Source organism: Pogona vitticeps, chromosome 2, assembly GCF_051106095.1.
Source record: "Pogona vitticeps strain Pit_001003342236 chromosome 2, PviZW2.1, whole genome shotgun sequence".
NCBI lineage: Eukaryota > Metazoa > Chordata > Lepidosauria > Squamata > Agamidae > Pogona > Pogona vitticeps.
In genome coordinates, this window is record NC_135784.1 from 283276777 (window position 1) to 283296098 (window position 19322).

The window sequence follows — 19322 nt, forward strand, 5'->3', positions numbered from 1 at the left end:
GGATGACAGTACAGAATGGCCTCTGGGTGAAAGAAGAGGGCTGGGTATGCAAAATTTCAAGTGAAATATAGTTTTATGGTGGGGAAGAGTAGCCCAGACATTGCTAGACACACACACCCCATATCTCCCATAAGAGGAAGAACCAACCTCTCAATGCTATTAACTGTGGCTGCAGAAAGTTCTACAACCAGTGCTCTTCCCATATTAAAGCTCTGTGGCAGGGGAACATATAAGGGGACATGTTTAGGGGGAGTAGCTCTGCCAAGTCTCAAATCATCCGCATATTGCCTGAGTATCAGGCAACTGCTGAACATCTCAGTTTAGGAATTTGTGTTGGGAGTTCAGTTCCCCACTGTGCCTCCCTGATAGGGGCTGGGCCTTATAATCCATATGGTCTCTTTCAGCTCTGCAGGTCTAAGATTTGTTGTTGTTGTTGTTGTTGTTGTTGTTGTTGTTGTTGTTGTTACATAACAGAGATATTTAGGTGCATCATCATCTTTATGTAGACATGGTCTAGAGGGGCGGGATATAAATTTAATAAATAAATAAATAAATTTATGACTGGACATCAAGAAACACATGTGAGTTTTAGTTGTTCCTTGGAAGTATCTTTGTGTCAAGAAGAGGAGGAGGGATAGGAAAAGAAAAAGAAGAAGAGGGGAAAAGAAGTTTTGTACATGAGAGGAAATGATAGGTGTGCTCAGCTCCCATAAATTTTTCTTTATGTAAAATTTTTCAGCTTGTATTAGAGACGTTCAGAATTAAAGACTGCAGAATTAGGTCCATGTTCTCTCCTTCCCTCCCTCCCTCCCCCAGCACTGCATTGTTTGGCATTACCTGCTTTTTGCCTGAGCTTGTTTGGCAATGCTCCAGTTGCAATCACCTTGTAATCACCCAGGGCACTCTACGTACAGTAGCAGTCTAGTTAGGAGGGAATTAATTTTCTCTCCTTGACAGTTGTTAGTGTAATTCATTCCCTTGTTTTTAATTGCTGCATCAAACTGCTTTGTGGAATATTTCATGTCTGCTCCCAAGAGAAATCCAAAGAATCTACCTTGCTTAGAACAATTGGTTTGTTTGTTTTTTTCAACCTATTCTCTCCCTCCCTCCCTCCCTCTCTTATGTATGAGCATCCAGATTAAAAAGTGAACCTGATGAACCAAACAGATTTCCATGTGTCCTCCGTATACAAGTCTTCAGAGGCATATGCAAGGTATGAAGTGAGCAGGTGTAAGTCCACAGCACTCGAGAGGCTCAAAACCTTCTGATATTACATCTCTCTATGGTCCATTGTACAAACAGGTTGATAACCATTTATGTTGATATAATTGTGTGCCTGTTCACCACAATCTGGCCAGATCCCTACTGAATTAGGTAAATAATAAATGGCAGCCCCAATCCCAAATCTAACAGTGCTGACTTTGTACAAATTAATTAAGTCATTACAATTAAAGGGGGGGGGAGCTACCACTTAATTAAACTTTTGGCATGTAACTGTTTACCAGGGGCATGAAGCAAAGAGGCCTCTATTGTCACAATACTTTGATTGTTCACTCAACATACATGCTTGCAATCTCTCATACTTTTCCCAGTGTTGCACTTCAGTATCGTTTGCGAGCACAGACTTAGCATGTTAAATCCATAGTAAGTCTTGCTGATTTTAGAGCTGAGAAACATTACTGTTTAGATTAGTACTTGAATGCTCCAGGACGTTGTAGTCCAGGCTGTGATTGATTTCACTAGGAAGTTTCCCTCTCCACCTGTAAATGTGTATAGGATTGTACCTTCAAACTTGGACACCAAGTTGATCATTTATCCAAGGGTCCTGGCACCATATAGGTAGTAGAACCCTTACCGGATTATTGTTCTTGTTGTCCTCATGTAACACATGCGTTTCAGTCCTACTGGCCAAGCTTGAAAAGCCACTTTTAAGAAGTATAAGTATTTAATGGCACACCAAAACTATTCATAACTAAGTAGCGGCAGGATGATGGTCTGGGTCACCAAGCACCATCCAATCACTGCCCAGTTATGGATGGCTTGAGCAAATAATTATATTTTTCTTAAAATGTTGCAAGTTCTGTTTTATGGGACACTGCAACGTCAACAAGGAATGAGTGACGTTGGGCTCAGACAGATGGGGTATTTTTTCTATTATGTGTACTCAACTGGGCACAAATGATATCAGTAGTCTTCCCATTGTCCAGAAGATACAATGGAAGGATTCTGTAATTGCTAAAATACAACAAAAAGAAAATAAAAAGTAACAAACAAAAGACAAAACATCTCTCCTTCACATGATGCTTTTGTCGTTTTAGAACATTTACTTCGTGTCCACGTTTGCTAGCTCTCTGGGTCAAACAGACAAGGGGGATTCATATTTCCTGGAATTAAGCATTTTTATGCCCACAAGAGGACCTCCTCAGAGATAGATATACAGTATGTGCCTCAAACATCAGACTTGCAAATTAAGCTTCAATTTATCTTAAACCTACAATCACAAATGTGGGAAAGTGGTGGTGCTGTGGGTTAAACTGCAGAAGCCTCTGTGCTGCAAGATCAGAAGACCTGCAGTCGTAAGATCAAATCCACGCGATGGAGTGAGCACCCGTCACTTGTCCCAGCTCTTGCCAACCTAGCAGTTCGAAAGCATGTAAATGTGAGTAGATAAATAGGTACTTCAGCGGGGAGGTAACCATGGCACTGGCCACGTGACCATGGAAACTGTCTACGACATATGCTGGCTCTACGGCTTGGAAACGGGGATGAGCACCGCCCCCTAGAGTCAGACACGACTGGACTAAATGTCAAGGGGAACCTTTACCTTTACCTTTGCCTCACAATCGCAAAACATAGCATACTAAACCCAGGTTACCTAGATGGAGAAACTCACATGGTATGACCAGCAAACAGTTTTTACACTTGAAGAATTCTTCTAAAAGTGTGCTAAATGTATTGCCTAGATTGATCCCCCTCCCCTCTGTTCTCTCTTTCTTCATCTCAACAGCCCAAAACAGTCTTGGGATAGAATTGTGAGAAGAGTGAAAACAGGGTGAAACATGGGAGCATATAAATGTGTGATATAGAATATGAGTTGGCTTTCAGGAGAAGGGCCAGCTTAGATCAGCCTAGGACTGTATGCAGCTCATGGGCTTACCTTTCTGGCCTTGAGCAATTTGAACATTTGCAGAACAACAACAGGAAGAAGGATTGGTAAACCACTTTTGAGTAATTTACACCTAGAAGACCCTAAGAAGCCATAATTTGGAGTCAACCCCACAACTCATAATTATAATAATTAGTCCCTTAAAAGAGGAATAACACATTCTGTTGGAATTCGGACTAACCATTCTCCTGTATCAGTAGAAAGCAATGAGATCTTCTAATTACACATCTAACATGATAGTGGTAAGAATAAATGATGGGAAAAGCATCCACAGAAGAGAAAGTACTGAGGTCAAAGGAAGCTGGTATCTGATAGGGAAAAGGTCAAAGCAAGCTGATGGATTTACTTGGAGACCTGAACTGGCCCCAGGTAAGGGCAGTCAGTTCTGACTGCTTTATACCTGGAAAATTCTTGGAAGGTCATTGTAAATCAGAATTGACTTGACGACACACAATTACTTTCTTATTACTGAAAGCAATAGTTGCTTTTCATATTCTACACAGCAAAAGGCAAGACAGAGTGAAGCATGATACTGCTATATGCTTTGTTACAGGCTGAAGACCAATGCAAGTAACATCTTTATGGTGGGGGCAGTACTGAGGATGATTATTCAAAGGAAAAGAACACAGAGAGAGGGAACCTCACTTTTTTCTGCTCCAGTCCCAAGTTAAAACCATATTGTGAAGTTGGCTGTTTGTTTTGAAAGGAAATCACTCATTGGTGTGAATGAAAGCTTTTCTGCACCCACTAAAAGCAAATACCAGCTACTAAGGAGGGGTATTCCTCAGACTGCAGCAGAAGAGGAAAGAATTAAATTCACACCTCATGCCTCCTCTGATCCGTTAATTATTGCTTCTATCCAATCCCCCCTTTGACAAGCTGATGCGATTTGCAATTCCTATGAACCTGCATGTTAAATGCAAAGATGCATATAACAGGATGTTTCTCCAGTTAATTATTCCATGCACACACCTCAAGCTGCTGCTGTTTGCATTTTTTGAAATCTTGCATGTCAGTTGCAAAGATATATTTTTAAAATATTACATTGTAAATTTATCACCCCCTTGCATTTGGCTCTGGCACATCTATTAGAGGTTGCTTCCTACATCTGGGTGCTGCCCAGGACAGCTGATGACCTGGAGTTCACAGAGGCTAGGAATCCATGCCACATTTTAGGTTGAACTTTGGATAGAGTCTTGTAACATTCAAACTGAAACCCAAAGCAGATTTACATCATCCACAAATCCAGATCATCAGCCACCCCAGCACTCTCTTGACTACTTAGTCCACTAACAAAGAGTGTCCTATCCTTCTATGTAAATTTGGTCCAAGAGAAGAAACAATTTCCTGCCTAGGCTCAAAGGGAGCAGATGACCGTACAGCCTTGGACATACAATATTTGTTTGTTTGTTTGTTTAAATTATTTTCCCTCCCCATCAGTGTTCATGGCAAGTTAAAGGATAATAAGCATTTAAAAACAATCATGAGAAATGACGAAAAAATGATGCCACTGAAAACAGACTCAGCATCATAAATGTGAAAAATACGACATCAGCAGAAAGAAGAAACAGGCATAGTAAGAAAAGTGGAGTCTGCTGGATAAATGTGTAGGTGCCGTGCAAACAGGGCTCACAGGATCAGAGGCCTGGGACTTTCTGAGCAGCAGGGCTTATATTGTGGTCTGCCATCTCCTTGGCTTCCTTGTTGCCTGTTACCTTACTTTAGATCCATTCAGGAGGTAGGAGACAAATGGATTTTCCCAGGAATAGTACACTGTTGTAAGTTATCCCTGTTCTAATGCAAAGTATTTGAGGATGGTCTTCAGTGGGCAATTTAGAGCCATTGATTTTCCAAAAGACCTACTTCTCAAATATTGATATACACTGATCCTGTGTATTTGGAATCCCCTTTTGTCATGGGATGGTTATCGAAATCTGTCATAATGAGCACCTGTATTCCCGCTGCACAACTAAATTAGTGGCAATTGAGTATCTGTGATGAGAAATTTTGAAAGATGAACTCTTACTTCCAAAAAGGCCTTATTTAACCTTTGTCATTGGACATGCATGGGCTGGTTTGTACATGAGATATAATCTCTTCCCTAATTTTATTGTTGCCTGCTTGTTGAGCCATTTCTGAGCTCATTTGGTTTGGCTCTAAACCAAACTTACGGTACATTCACAACTCGATGGGACTTTCAGAATCTCAGAGATAAATTTAAACACCCAACCCAATGGGCTGATTTGGTAATGCCACATTCCCTTGGAAGCTGTGTAATATTGTTTTAATAAGGACTTTATAGTCGAGCCTTCTCAAACACACTGCCTTCCAGACAGACAAAAGGACCCATAATCACCATCTGGGATGGCTGTGTTATCTGGGGATCATAGGAGTTGTAGGCCCAAAGTCTGGTATAAAATGCAGAAGGAGTTATTTTCCTTTAATGTTGAATATGAAGCATAGCCTCACATATCTCTGCCAGTGTCAAATACCATCCATGGTTTTGTAAGGAGCAGGAATTTGGTAAATAACAATATTGGTTTAAAAAAAGAAAAGAAAGAAAAAGAAAAACACACCAGGACTTCAAAAAAAATGTATCTTTTTAAACTTCCATTGATGTTTGTTTCAGAAGTCCAGAAATTTAATTCATGTGCTGAGTAAATACCCTTCAGATACTTTGCTTAGTTGGTATTCATGTCAGAGAGTAATCTGTTTCCCTCTATTCTTTTTGCTACATCAAAAACATATCTAGTGGCCATTTTATTTCCAAATACCAATGGCTGAAGATTTCCCTGTAGGGTGACAGAAGGATGAACACCCAGTGAGACAAGTTCACATTGTGTTAGAATAACTTTAGAAGCTATGTTTTGTTGTCTAGTTCAGTGTTTTCATAGGCTGATCTGGGACTGAAAGAGAATTCTAAGAAGCAGGAACACTTATAATAAAAACTTACTGGGCAGAATCCTGCTAGTGTTTGCAAAAGGTTTGTGCCATGGGTAACTGCAACTAATTAAGGAACTGCTAGATTGTTTCTCACTTGTGTGCCTAGTCAAGTGTTGACTACACAACCAAGCACTCTATTGCCTAATGAATTGGCTGCAATTAGCTGCAGCAAGTTAAACAACCATTATAGGCAAACACCCCATAGGATAGTGGTGAAAGGCCTGTTAGGGTCATCATCAGTTCTGACATGAAGGCACAAAACATAGCATCTTTAGTCTAGTGAACAAAAACAAACAAACAAAAAAAGCAAACTAGAACAACTTTCTTTTTCTTTTTAATTCCTTTTGTGTCAACACAAAGAGCAATCCCTGCCAGCAACACCAAGGAAACATTGTTGGGGTGGTTAATAATTAAGAAACAAAAGAGAAGGTATTTATGATCATGATGTTCCATGTTTTGAATCAGCTTCCTCAGAGAGGTTGAGTTGATCCTCCACATTGTCCACTTTGGGCACAACAGACAATATTACTATTATTGACTTTTTAGGAATTATTGTTTTATTGCTTTTGTTGTGTTTTAATCATTTGCTGCCTCAATGCATTTTATAGTTTCTCTTGTTGTGATGGTTTATTTTCTTGTGCAAGTTTTGTTGTGTCTGCTTCAGAAAGAAGCTAGGGTAGAATTTCTATTACAAATAAACAAATAAAATAAAATACTTGTTATTATGTAAGTAGATTACATAAATTGTGTTACAGGGGGGGAAAAACAAGGATTGCTGAAGAAAAAATAAATTTTGATTAGGAAGAATGTATCTAAAATGTAAATTCCTTTGCATAATAAAATTTAGTCTGAGTTACCTGCTACATTGATTAAATACAGCACAAAAATGTAAAGGAATTAACTTGGTTATTCATCACTTTTTCACCATCTCGCTATTATCTTACATATGTACCAAGTGGAATAAGTCCCGTTTAACTAAATGTGACTTACTGCTGAATGAATGCCTACAGATCTGCATTAAAAAAATGAAGCAGTTCATAAACCAATAAAAGGAAAGAGTTAAAACATCAAATGCAAGACATCTAAGGCAACATCTTGCAACATCTTATTAATGATTTTTATATTCATTTTATATTTGCGAATTATCAAAATACCTATTATCATTTTTCTGAGGTGTTGAAGGTGATACAGGATAGCTTAAAGGTAAAGGTAAAGGTTCCCCTTGACATTTAGTCCTGTCATATCCGACTCTAGGGGGCAGTGCTCATCCCCGTTTCCAAGCCATAGAGCCAGCGTATGTCGTAGACAGTTTCCATGGTCACGTGACCAGCGCGATTATACACAGAACGCTGTTAGCTTCCCACCAAGGTGGTACCTATTTATCTACTCACAATTACATGCTTTCAAACTGCTAGGTTGGCAGGAGCTGGGACAAGCGACAGGGGCTCACTCTGTCACGGGGATTCGATCTTACGACTGCTGGTCTTCTGACCTTGCAGCACAGAAGCTTCTGCTGTTTAAGCCACAGTACCACCACGTCCCACGACAGGATGACTTACAATTTGATAAATGAAATTTCTAATAATTAAAGGGAATGGCTGTAGTTATAAGTTATTAAAAATCATTCTGTGTCCCAGAAAATAATCGACAAGGATCAAAATAGCCTCAGAAAATAAATAAACCTAGCAAATATATTCATAATTTTTAAAATGTCCGCTGATTGATTAAAATTTGCCTGTGAATTAATGAGCTGAATGCTTAGCTGATTAACATACCAATTATGAATCAATTCAAGCATGCATACTAGAAAGTACCCTTTAAGTAATCAAAATTATCAGGAAGGTATTAATTTTGTTTACCACAGAGAACTCCAGTACCCTCTGTGTCTGCTTCTGTACTGCTGCAAGGTTCACCATTGAGCTTCATGCTGCTCTTTGTCTGCTCTCTGTCTCTCTCTCCCAGTCTATCTGTATAGCCACTATACTTTATTAGCTGTAATCAGTAGTTAAGCAAAGGAATATGTAATTCTGAAGGAACCCATTTTGCACAGGAAAAAAAATGGCTGTGTGATCCTTACACAAATGCAAGAGCAGGCAATATCTTTATTAGACCACTAGAAAAGCAGCTAGCTTTCAATGTTAATCCATCTTCTTCAGGATTTGGTGGGTAGTGCAGAAATATATGAAGGAGTCAAATGAACACATTTATATGAAAGAATAACTTAGCCTAACTGCAGCCATTTTGTTTCTGTAATTTGCTTTGCTACATAAATGTGTAAACCTATTATATCAGGATTTCTGCTTAGTAGACAAATAGACAAAGGAGGGAGGCCCCTGCATTCCGTTGCTTGCACGTAAATAGTCTAATTGGGAATTTGTCCTTGGTTACTGATAAGAGAGCTACCTGGCACTAAGATGGGAGAGAAGAGTTATTGCCCAAACCTGGGCACCTGCAACCCCTCCTTTGTCTCCTCCTTCCCCACACCCCTTTGTCCCCCTCTTTTCATCTAAACTTATAAAATGTATATTGTGTGTAAGTGCCTCGGCACTCTCCTCCAGATGTTTTGGCTTTACTTCTTTTCAGCTAAAATAAACAAAAATATCCATCGGATCTCCTTGTCCCTGGTTAATTGAACACATATCAAAGACAGGTTAATCTCCAGAAATTAGTTCTGGCACTCTTCATTTTTGCAACCACAAAGGGATTTTGAAGCTTTAAAATGGCGCCAAAATTGCCTGCCTGAATTGGCGGAAGGAAGCCTTTCGGCTCCTGGAAAGCCTAGGACGGCCCTGCATCATCCCAGTGCACCCTGACCATATTCATCGGGGAGGGGTGGATGTGGCCTGAGACTGTCCAGGGCAGACCAGAGATGCCATGACTCAGAGAGGTCCATGAGGAAACTAAAGGGGGAAATGGGAAGAAAACTTCAGACGTGAGTATTAAACAGGGCAATTAAAGTGTGTGTGCACTGTCCTGGTGTGCAAAAGAGAGTCCACACGGATGTGTGAATGTGGAGAGCTCCAGTATGCATTTCCATCCTTCCATGAGGGAGACGGTCAGAACAGGCTTGTGCACATGTGTGTGTGTTTGCACGGGACCATATTTTGAACAACAGCGGTAAAAAGCAGAGAGCAAGGCCAGCTTCGATTCTAGATTGTCAGTAATTGACCAGAGCCGGGAAATCTGCATAAGCTATTACAAGAGAGTAGGTTCTTACAGAAGAGTTAGATTAGGCATCCTTCAGTCTCGAGAGACTATGGTAATGTGCTCTGTATGGAGGATTTGGAACAGCGTCTAGTGTGGCTGAGAAGGCCAATTTGAGAGTGACAATTGTAAAACTGGGTGAATAAGTAACATGGGGAAATCAGCAAGGCAGCTGCAGTGATCCTAATAGGATCGCTTTACTGCAATGCATACTAAGGAATTGGGAAGTTTTACAAACTCCAAACAAGTAATAAATTACAAAAAGGGAGACTGAGGAACCTCTGTATGTTAACCTGACCCACTTATAACCTGGATCAAGATTTACCTCACTGGCCTTCTGCAGGGGCTTGTGACGACTTTTAAACCTAGAGTCTAATTCTAAAGCTGAGGAATGGCCCTACACCTCCCTATTCTTGAATCTGTCTAAAAGATGGGATCTGATGGCTGCCTAAAAGCCTGAAGCCTGTAATTAAAAGACAATCAGCTGTCGTCCACTCTAGCCCACCCCCCATCCAATCTCTCCAATTTCAGCTATTTACTGGGTAATCTGTGAAAAGGTTAACATTGCAGAGGAAGATGATTTCCCACCCCCCTATTCAGCACCCCTAAGACCCCTGGAGATGGCAGTATTGCCGCCACTGCCGCCGCCCCCCCCCCCCCCACTTTCTAACCCCAAGAAGAACTCCTGATGAGGAGGAATATGATAAAGATGCTCAGGTAGCAAGAAAGTGAAAGAGAGAGAAAGAGACAGAAAGACAGAGGAAGGAAGGAAGGAAGGAAGGAAGGAAGGAAGGAAGGAAGGAAGGAAGGAAGGAAGGAAGGAAGGAAGGAAGGAAGGAAGGAAGGAAGGAAGGAAGGAAGGAAGGAAGGAAGGAAGGAAGGAAGGAAGGAAGGAAGGAAGGAAGGAAGGAAGGAAGGAAGGAAGGAAGGAAGGAAAGAGAAGAGGATATCAGTGGGGAAGAGGAGGAGGGGGAAGGTTATAATTATGATGAAAAAGATGATGAAGGGGAGGAGAAGAAGGCTGATAAGGAAATGAAATGACAAGCTGCCCTTTTGGCAGCCACACTACAACCCCCCCATCCCGCTTTTGGCCGACTGCAATGGTTTCCTGCCCGATGAGAGGCGCATGGTGCCCATGAGAAGCATGGAAACAGACCTCCGGGGTGGGTTTGGTGGGAGGTTTTCAGGCCCCCCCAGGGAAACCAATGTTCTGGTCTCGCCTGAGGCACATTCAATCCACAGATCAATCCCAGGATTGGAACCTAAGAGCAGGAGGATTGGGGAAATATTACCTGGCTGGAGCATCCGCTCATGATGTTCTCTACAGACCATGAGGATTGACTAATTCCTGGAGGCAAACTCCCTTTTTCCAAGCCCGGAGCCTCTTTTGGGAATAAATATGGGTGGGTCAAACCCATTCATTTTTGGTGAACACAGGGGCCACCTTTAGCATATTGTACAACCCACCTCTGGCTGTGCCAGTTTTAAAATCCCTTACTACCCCTGTTGTGGGTATTGGAGGAGTCACTGACAATGCATCCCCGATCCCCATCACACCAAGGCTCCAACATTCTTTCCTGGTTTTTCCAAAATGCCCCCTTAACCTGCTAGGTAGGGACCTTCTGTGTAAACTACTCCTCAGTGTTCCCCTGAGGGAATTTTACTGTTCTTGCCACCCGAGTCTGCCTATCTCTGTGGCCTGATTGATCCCACTCCAAATGTTTCTCCTACATTTTGCTGGTGGGAGCGTGTGAATGTACAGTCAGGGATCCATCAGTGGCTCTTTTGAACCATCTGGCTGCTTGCAGCTACAAGGTTTCCAAGGGCAAGATCCAGTGGACCTCACAATCGGTCCACTATTTGGGTTATGTCTTGGAAAAAGGTGTCCGCTACCTTCACCCTTCCTGCGTCCAGGCTCTTAATGATCTCAAGCCCCCCAGGCAACGTTCATGAGCTCCCTTCATTCCTTGGCATTGCAGGCTATGGGCATCTATGGGTTCCCAACTTCTCAGTGCTTGCAAAGCTTCCCTATGGACTTACAAAATTTGATACCAACTGTGACTGGACGGGTGAACATCAAAATGTTTGGGAATTTATCCGGAAACCCCTCACCGCTGCCACGGCTCTAGCATTACCCAACCGTACAAGACTTTTTGACCTGTTCGTTCACGAGTGACAGGGAATTGCTTTGAGAGTTCTGACCCCGTCCCTGCATCCAACTCGCCTCCCCACTGCATATTTGTCCAAAACCCTGGAAATCACTGCGAAGGAATGGCCATCTTGCCTGCGCGCAGTTGCGGCAGCTGCCACTTTAGTAACAGAAGCCTTGAAAACTATTGCAGGAGCTGGGTTGCATGTGCACACACACCTCATTCTGTGCCAGCTCTCCTAGAGCAGAAGCTTCCAGCCTGGGCCACATCCACCTGCTTAGCTAAATGTGCTTCTGTCCTACTTGAACAGGATAGTGTTACTTCAAGTGAAATCAACTTGTGTCAACCCAGTCATCCTCCTGCCCCTCCCAGACGCCGCTCCGCAGCATGACTGCCTACAGGTTCTGGCAGAGGTTGTGGGGAGCCGCCCATCTGGACGGATGGTTCTTCTTACATCCAGAATGGGATCAGGTTCACAGGTTTTGCTGTAACTGATTCTGAAAGGACTCTTATTTTGAAACCACTCCCTCCCCATTGTTCAGCAGAAGCGCCTGAGCTGGAGGCACTGACTGCTGCTGCCGCTGTCCTGGCTGAGGGGAACAAGTAAACATACACACAGAGGGCCGTTTCTCCTTTCTGGCAGTGCACACACATCCAAGTCTCTGGAAAGCTGGGGGCTTCCGTGGTACCCACGGAAATCCTTTGAAAATGAAGCCCCTTTTGATGCATGGGCTAAACGAACAGCCCAAATGAAAAGGGAGGGGATCCCGGATTCGACTGTTTGTGCAGCCCTTGCCCAGTGACACCAACAGACCAGATATCTCAATTATACAGTGTGTGAGATTCTCTAGACCAGAGGTCCCCAACCCTCTGTCTGCAGCCCAGTGCTGGTCCATGGCCTGAGCTAGACTGGGCTGCCGAGATGGACCTCCAGCCCCACCCCCGCATACATTCACCCCAGCACAGCCCGTTTGCACCGGCGTGCGCATTCCAGCATGCCGCACTGCCATTTGCGAGTGCCACACTGCCATTTGCACATGTGCACGAGCGTGCACATGTGCCATGCTGCCAATCGTGCATGTGCATGAGTGTATGTGAGCAAATGGCGGTGTGCCACTCGCACAGGTACACACATGCTCATGCAAGAGAGAGACTGCTTGTTTGCGCATGTGCACACGTGCAGGGAGTGCCCCGCCTTCCCCAGCTGGTCTGCGGACCAAAAACAGTTGGGGACCACTGTTCTATACTCTAGGGGTAAATCGGTGAATGGATGGTGGGCAGTTGGGGAGAAAATTCAAATCCTTACTCGCCTTGTTCCCTGCCTCATTTGCCAAGCACACCATAGCAGCCACATGGGAGCATGAGCTCTTTATAAATGGCTACTTAAAAGATAAACCAATGAAGGAATGAAGAATGCTTGCAAAATAGCCTCAACGACCTGCACAATCTACCAAGAAACGAACCTCAAATGACCCACGGGGTTATCCCTGGCTTTAACCAGAGTGAGAGCAACACCCTCTTCTAGAGTAGGGATCTCTCTATTTGAGCTTATATATGACAGACCTTTTGTAGCAAGGGAACTTGAGGCACCAGTAGAATCTATCCAGAGCTACTTTTAAAAAAAGCTCTTGGACGTTTTTGTCAAATTTGTCTTGCCAGGTCAAGGAGGTGTTGCCCCTTGTCCAGACCTCCCTCCAGCAGCACAGCCCGGTGACTGGGTTCTTGTGAAGGAGTTACACCCCACCTGTGTAGAGCCCCATTGGTCCGAAGCAAGACAAGTCCATCTGAACACCTCCACCTGCTCATGATTGGGCTCACGAGCAGCTGTCACCCTTGCATCTGAAGCTGTCCAGGATGCCTCGATCCCCTGTGAGCATGACGGACGCACCCCAGGACAACCTCCCTTGCACCTTTGATTGCTTTAGAGGAAACTTGATTATGTTTACTCGGGAGGGAAGAGTGATTTTGGGAATCCTGAAGATTAAAACAGTCTCCTCTGCAGCCTTGAAGCAAGCAGCAGGACTCATCGGAACTTCCCCCATCCCAATAAACAATAAATGTCTTACCCCTCCTCTGGGATTGATTCCTCCATCTAACCAGAAGGCAGATACCCTACTATGGAGAAAGAAAGGAAGGAGAGGTAGGGGTGGTGGGTTGTGAGTTCTGAAGCCCACCCTCTTCGACCCCAGGTTGCCTCTGACTAATGGTGACCCTGTGAATCAATTACCTCCAAAATGACCTGTCCTCAATTGGCCTGCTCAGCTTTTGCAAACTCAAGCCTGTGGCTTTCTTTAGGGAGTCCGTCCATCTCATATTTCGCCTTCCTCTTTTCCTGCTGCCTTCCCCTTTTCTAGCATTAATGTCTTTTCCAGAGAATTCTATCTTTTCAAGATGTGCCCAAGAAGGACAACCTTGGTTTCATTATTTTTGCCTCGGAGACAGTGATAGTGCCTCAATATTCAGGTTTTGTTGCAGTGTTGGCACTTTAAAATAAATAAGTTGGCTCTGTGTTATAGTTTGGGCACTCGGGCTCCCACCGCTGCTATATACGTTTGCAAGGATGGTCAGAGGTTTTACCAAATGTCTCAATATAAGGGCTGTACCAGGGATACCCCCAAAGGAATGGTGGATTTGTAAAATCCTTCCTGAGCTAAGGGGAGCAGACCAACAAGTTCCTACTCCAGTAAAACCAATTAAGAAAAATATTCTAGCTGCCCATCCAACCCTAACCAAGCCAAAAACCTGGTCTATCCATCCCTGTAATGCTACAAATTGCTTGATTTATGGAGGATCTTTAATAACTGAACAATGGCCTTGGGTGGGGTTGGAGGTAACACCTGAGATGCTTATTTCTTGGAACCATACAGTTCAAGCACCTTGGGACCACCAACCCTCATCTTGGCAACTTGAAACATCAGTGGTAAGTTCTAATTGCCTTGGTTGTTTCTGTGGGCATACATTTGACCAATCAGTGGGTAATACCATTTGTACTTCAATTTTAAGAGTAAATGGGGATAGCAAGTCTTGGTGGCTATCTAATAACACCACCCACAATGAAGACTATAACCTCTGGAATAATTACACAATACTAGGTCAATACTGGGCAGATCCTGCTAACATGGCAATTATTTGGCATGCAGCAGACGGTTTGTTCTGGATTTGTGGTAACTTAGCCTGTTCCAGACTCCCCAGAAATGTTTGATTCCTCTTTAGTGGATCACTTCCCTGTTTCAGACTCATAAGCTTCGCTGAGGGTCAGAATTTGAAGAGGGAGGGATGAAGGAGTCAAATGAACACGCCTCCAGAGACAGACCTGCTCATCCTTCTCATTGCTCCCGGAGCGCCGCTCTCTTCTTGCTTGGCTAGCCACTCCAGGCAGGGGGAGGGGGTCAAGTCCAGCTGTGTGGGGATATTCATATATGAATATGAATATCCCCATTTCTAGTTATTACCTATAAAGCCCTATATGGTTTGGGTCCAAGCTAGCTGAAGAAATGTATCTCCCCATATAAAATTTTCCAGCCCTTAAGATCTTCAGAGGAGGCCATCCTCTCAGTCCCATTGCCATCAAAGGCTTGTCTGATGGTGACACAAGAGAGGCTAAGGCCGAATACAAGAGGAGAATTGAAGACTGCTTTCTCAGCAATAACATGAGGCAAGTTTGGCAGGGGGTTCAACAACTAACAAACTACAAAGCAAAAAAGGTTTCCTTGGGCGGAGGCGTGGAGGTGGCTGAGGAGTTGAACAACTTTTTTGCTCGATTCGAGATCGATCAAACTGAAACTGTTCGTTTGCCATCATTTACTCAGCAGAGTCCCCCCTTCATTGTGAATGAGCAGGATGTGAGACAGACTATGAAAGTGGTTAACTCCAAAAAAAAAGCAGCTGGACCCGACTTAATTCCTGGTCGGGTGGTAAAAGACTGTGCTGATCAGCTAGCCGGGATATGGACTGTAATTTTTAATCGATCCCTGACACTATGCGCAGTTCCCGTCTGTCTCAAGGCTTCCGTCATCGTTCCACTGCCTAAAAAGTTGCCTACAAACAGTCCGAATGACTACAGGCCGGTGGCACTAACTTCAATCTTAATGAAGTGCTTTGAGCAGTTAGTTCGGAAATATATTATCTCCTGCCTTCCTGATCCCTTTGATGGGTTTCAGTTTGCTTATAAAGAAAATAGATCAACCGAGGATGCGATCAATACTGTGCTTTATATGGCTTTATCCCACTTGGAAACACAAGGGAATTATGTAAGAATGCTGTTTGCGGACTTTAGCTCTGCTTTTAACACCATTATACCCCACAGATTAATAGACAAACTTAAAGATCTTGATTTTCCAGATTCTATCTGTCTGTGGATTTTGGATTTTTTAACAAATCGTCCACAAAGGGTTAAACTGAATGACTACATCTCCACTGACAAGATACTCAGCACTGGCACTCCACAAGGCTGTGTCCTTAGTCCACTACTGTTCTCCATTTATTCATCGGATTGCACCAATAACCATCCCAGTAATAGGATTATCAAATTTGCAGACGATACTACACTAGTAGGACTTATCTCTGGGGATGATGAGTCTGCGTATCGGGACGAGGTATTACAGCTATCCCACTGGTGAAAAAAAAAACAATCTTTTATTTAACATCCAAAAAACCAAAGAATTCATAGTGGACTATAGGAAAAAAAGAGCAGACATTCAGCCACTGTATATAGATGGAGTTTGTGTGGAACAGGTTGAATGTAAGTTTCTTGGGACTATCATAACAAATGACCTGACTTGGAGTGCAAACACCGCTGCGTTAATCAGGAAGGCACAACAACGGTTGTATTTTCTAAGGATTCTTAGAAAGCAACAATTGACTGAGAGTTTGTTAATCACCTTCTATCGGAGTTCGATTGAGAGCATATTATCCTAATGTCTCTGTGTATGGTTCACGAGCTGCACAGTGGCAGAGAAAAAGGCAATTCAAGGGGTGATCAAGACGGCCCAAAACATCATTGGCTGTTCACTCCCCTCTTTGGAAGAATTGTATAAGAACAGATGTAAGAGGAAGATATCTAACATACTGAAAGACTCCTCTCATCCGGGATATCAGCTCTTTAAACTATTACCATCAGGAAGGAGATTCAGGGTATTGAAAGCAAGGACAAGCAGATTCAAGAACAGTTTTTACCCAAGTGCAGTATTGAGTTTAAATGCGGGGCCATAGGTTTTTGGTGGAATTTTAATTGCTGAGAGAAAACGGGGTATCTGTATTTGGATGGTGAAAGTTGTGTATATTTTAACTTTTTTTTGTAGTGTTGTCCAGTTTTACCTTGGCGGAAGAGCACCTCATTTCGTTGCACCCACTTGTGAGCGCAATGACAAATAAATTTCTTATGTCTTATGTCTTATGTCTTATGTCTTCTCTGTGGCTGCTCCCAGATTGTGGAATGTTCTCCCTCAAAAGTTTATGTTCACCCCCTCCCTCTTAACTTTCCACCAACAGTTGAAGAACCACTTCTCCAGGCAACCTTTAAATAACCGTAACTGAGTCTCTGGACAGCTGTTTTTAGCAACCATGTTTCCTTTCATAGCTTTAAAATATTTTAAATATATTTTAATTATTATTATAGTTTAACTAACGTACATGCTTCTAATTGCTTTTTACTGTGTAATCTATTGTGTTTTTAATTTTACTTGTTTACATGAGCAGCTTTGCACCCTTTTTCAGGAGAAAGGTGGCTTACAAATGATTTTTAAAAATAAATGAATGAATAAACAAACAAATAAATCATTACCCCCTTTTCAGACTTTCCGTTTCTTTACAATCAACCTGCAAATGAATCCTGTGCTTAATGACCAGTAGTGTAGTAAAACCAGGGCTAACACAAAGTCTCCACGTTCCAAGAAGAAGTGACTGTGACATTATCCACTTACCGCAGTTTTTTCTGCTCTATCTGAACTTAACTTCAATCTATGCCCAGGTGTGAGAAAAACAGGAACAGTATATTGTTGCAAGCTTTTCCTGTTGCAATAATACTCAAGGATAGTTTAGTATTGAAATGGCAATTAAGATACATTTAGTTTACAAAATACCTGTTCCTCGTTTATTGATATGGGCTGATCCAGCTGCCTGCATTTTTGGCTATGGGATCTCTCAAAAGAATCTGGGGTTGCAAACGTACTGCTACACCAGTGTTAATGTCCAATAACCTAACAAGAAAGCTAACTATTCTGCAGCATACAAAGCTTCAAAACCTAATGGTGGGCAAAATGGATGTCTCAAGGGGGTTCTCTTTCTAATTGTGAACCTGGCACCTATTCTGTCCGTACCATTTCTCTCAGCCCTACTCATAAGGAGGTGGGGAGGCTGGGAAAATACAGCCCCAAATATGACAAGTCTTCAAACAGAAGTGAATTTGTATGTCACTGCTACTTTAATAGTAACTGACATTACCATTTGCAAGTCTGGACTTTGAAGAACAGCCATGGCATGTAGCCATCATTACCACTTCAGGCAAATACCTGCACAAAAAGGCACACGGAGGTCTTCTTTGCATATTTCCTCTAATGAAAGGTTACTGCCACCCATACTCCTTATCTTACTGCACCCTGGACTCTGGTCTACATTATCCATCCGCATACACAAGATATGCTGTACGTTACCCAGTATGCTGGTGACACAACTCTTGAAGAAAACCGTGCCATTAATTTACATGTTTGACATGAGACTCCAGAAACAATTAAACCATGTTTCGCAGATCTTTGGCCCACCAGATGTTTAGGCCTTCAAGCCCCAGAAGCCCAAGCCAACATGACAAGTAGGAGGGATTTGGGGAGTTACCATCCAAAACATCTGGAGGCCCAAAGGTTTCCTCACCACTAGAATAAGAGTTGCAACTTCCGGAGTACATCTCCTCTTCTCAGTACCACAGTCTGAAAAGATAATTCTACATATACAGTTATCTTTTTGAACATTACCCTGATACACATCATCAGAGCAAACTTCCTCAGTTTGGTTGCCTTCCCAAAGGACTAGAGCCCCAACAGGGTTGGAGAAGGCTATTTTAAATCTACCAGCGACCTTTCGGTAAAAAACCTGGCAGCTTCCAGGGTCTCAGTTTGTGGCAATAGATGGGATTAACCAGATAGAGTAGGTCTTGTCTGAACTTGGTATGTGAGATGAGCAGAAATGAGCTGCACGTTCTTTGCATGACCTTCACGGGGTCAAAAGACAAAGAGTCTGGATATGGACAGAGAATATAAGCAATGTAAATGAGAGAGATTTAATGGAGGTTTCTCTCCTGGGTTTCTATTCACGGTATGATGAAGGGCTAGGGTAGCAGTGAACAAAAGAAGGTGTCTCGTTCCTGAAAGCATTGGTAACCCCATCCCCGCCCTCTTAACCCTGCTCAATATGTATTTTTAAACTAATCCTGAAGAATACAAAACCATACCTAGAGACTATGAAATATATTGGTCAGAAATTGCAAAAGTTACATTTTGGACTCTAGCTCTCAGAATTTCTCAGACAGCATGGCCAGCCAGGGCTGGAGAATTCTGCAAGCCACAGCTGAACAAGGAACTTTTCCAAACTCTGATCCTGGGCTGACATCAGACCTGAATTAAGCTCTGTAAATCCCTGCAGGATTCATATAAGACCTGGCAGAAACAAGAATACAGCTTTGCTCTTCCTCATAAATAACATGGATTATCTATCTATCTATCTATCTATCTATCTATCTATCTATCTATCTATCTATCTATCTATCTATCTATCTATCTATCTATCTATCTATCTATCTATCTATCTATCTATCTATCTATCTATCTATCTATCTATCTATCTATCTATCTATCTATCTATCTATCTAT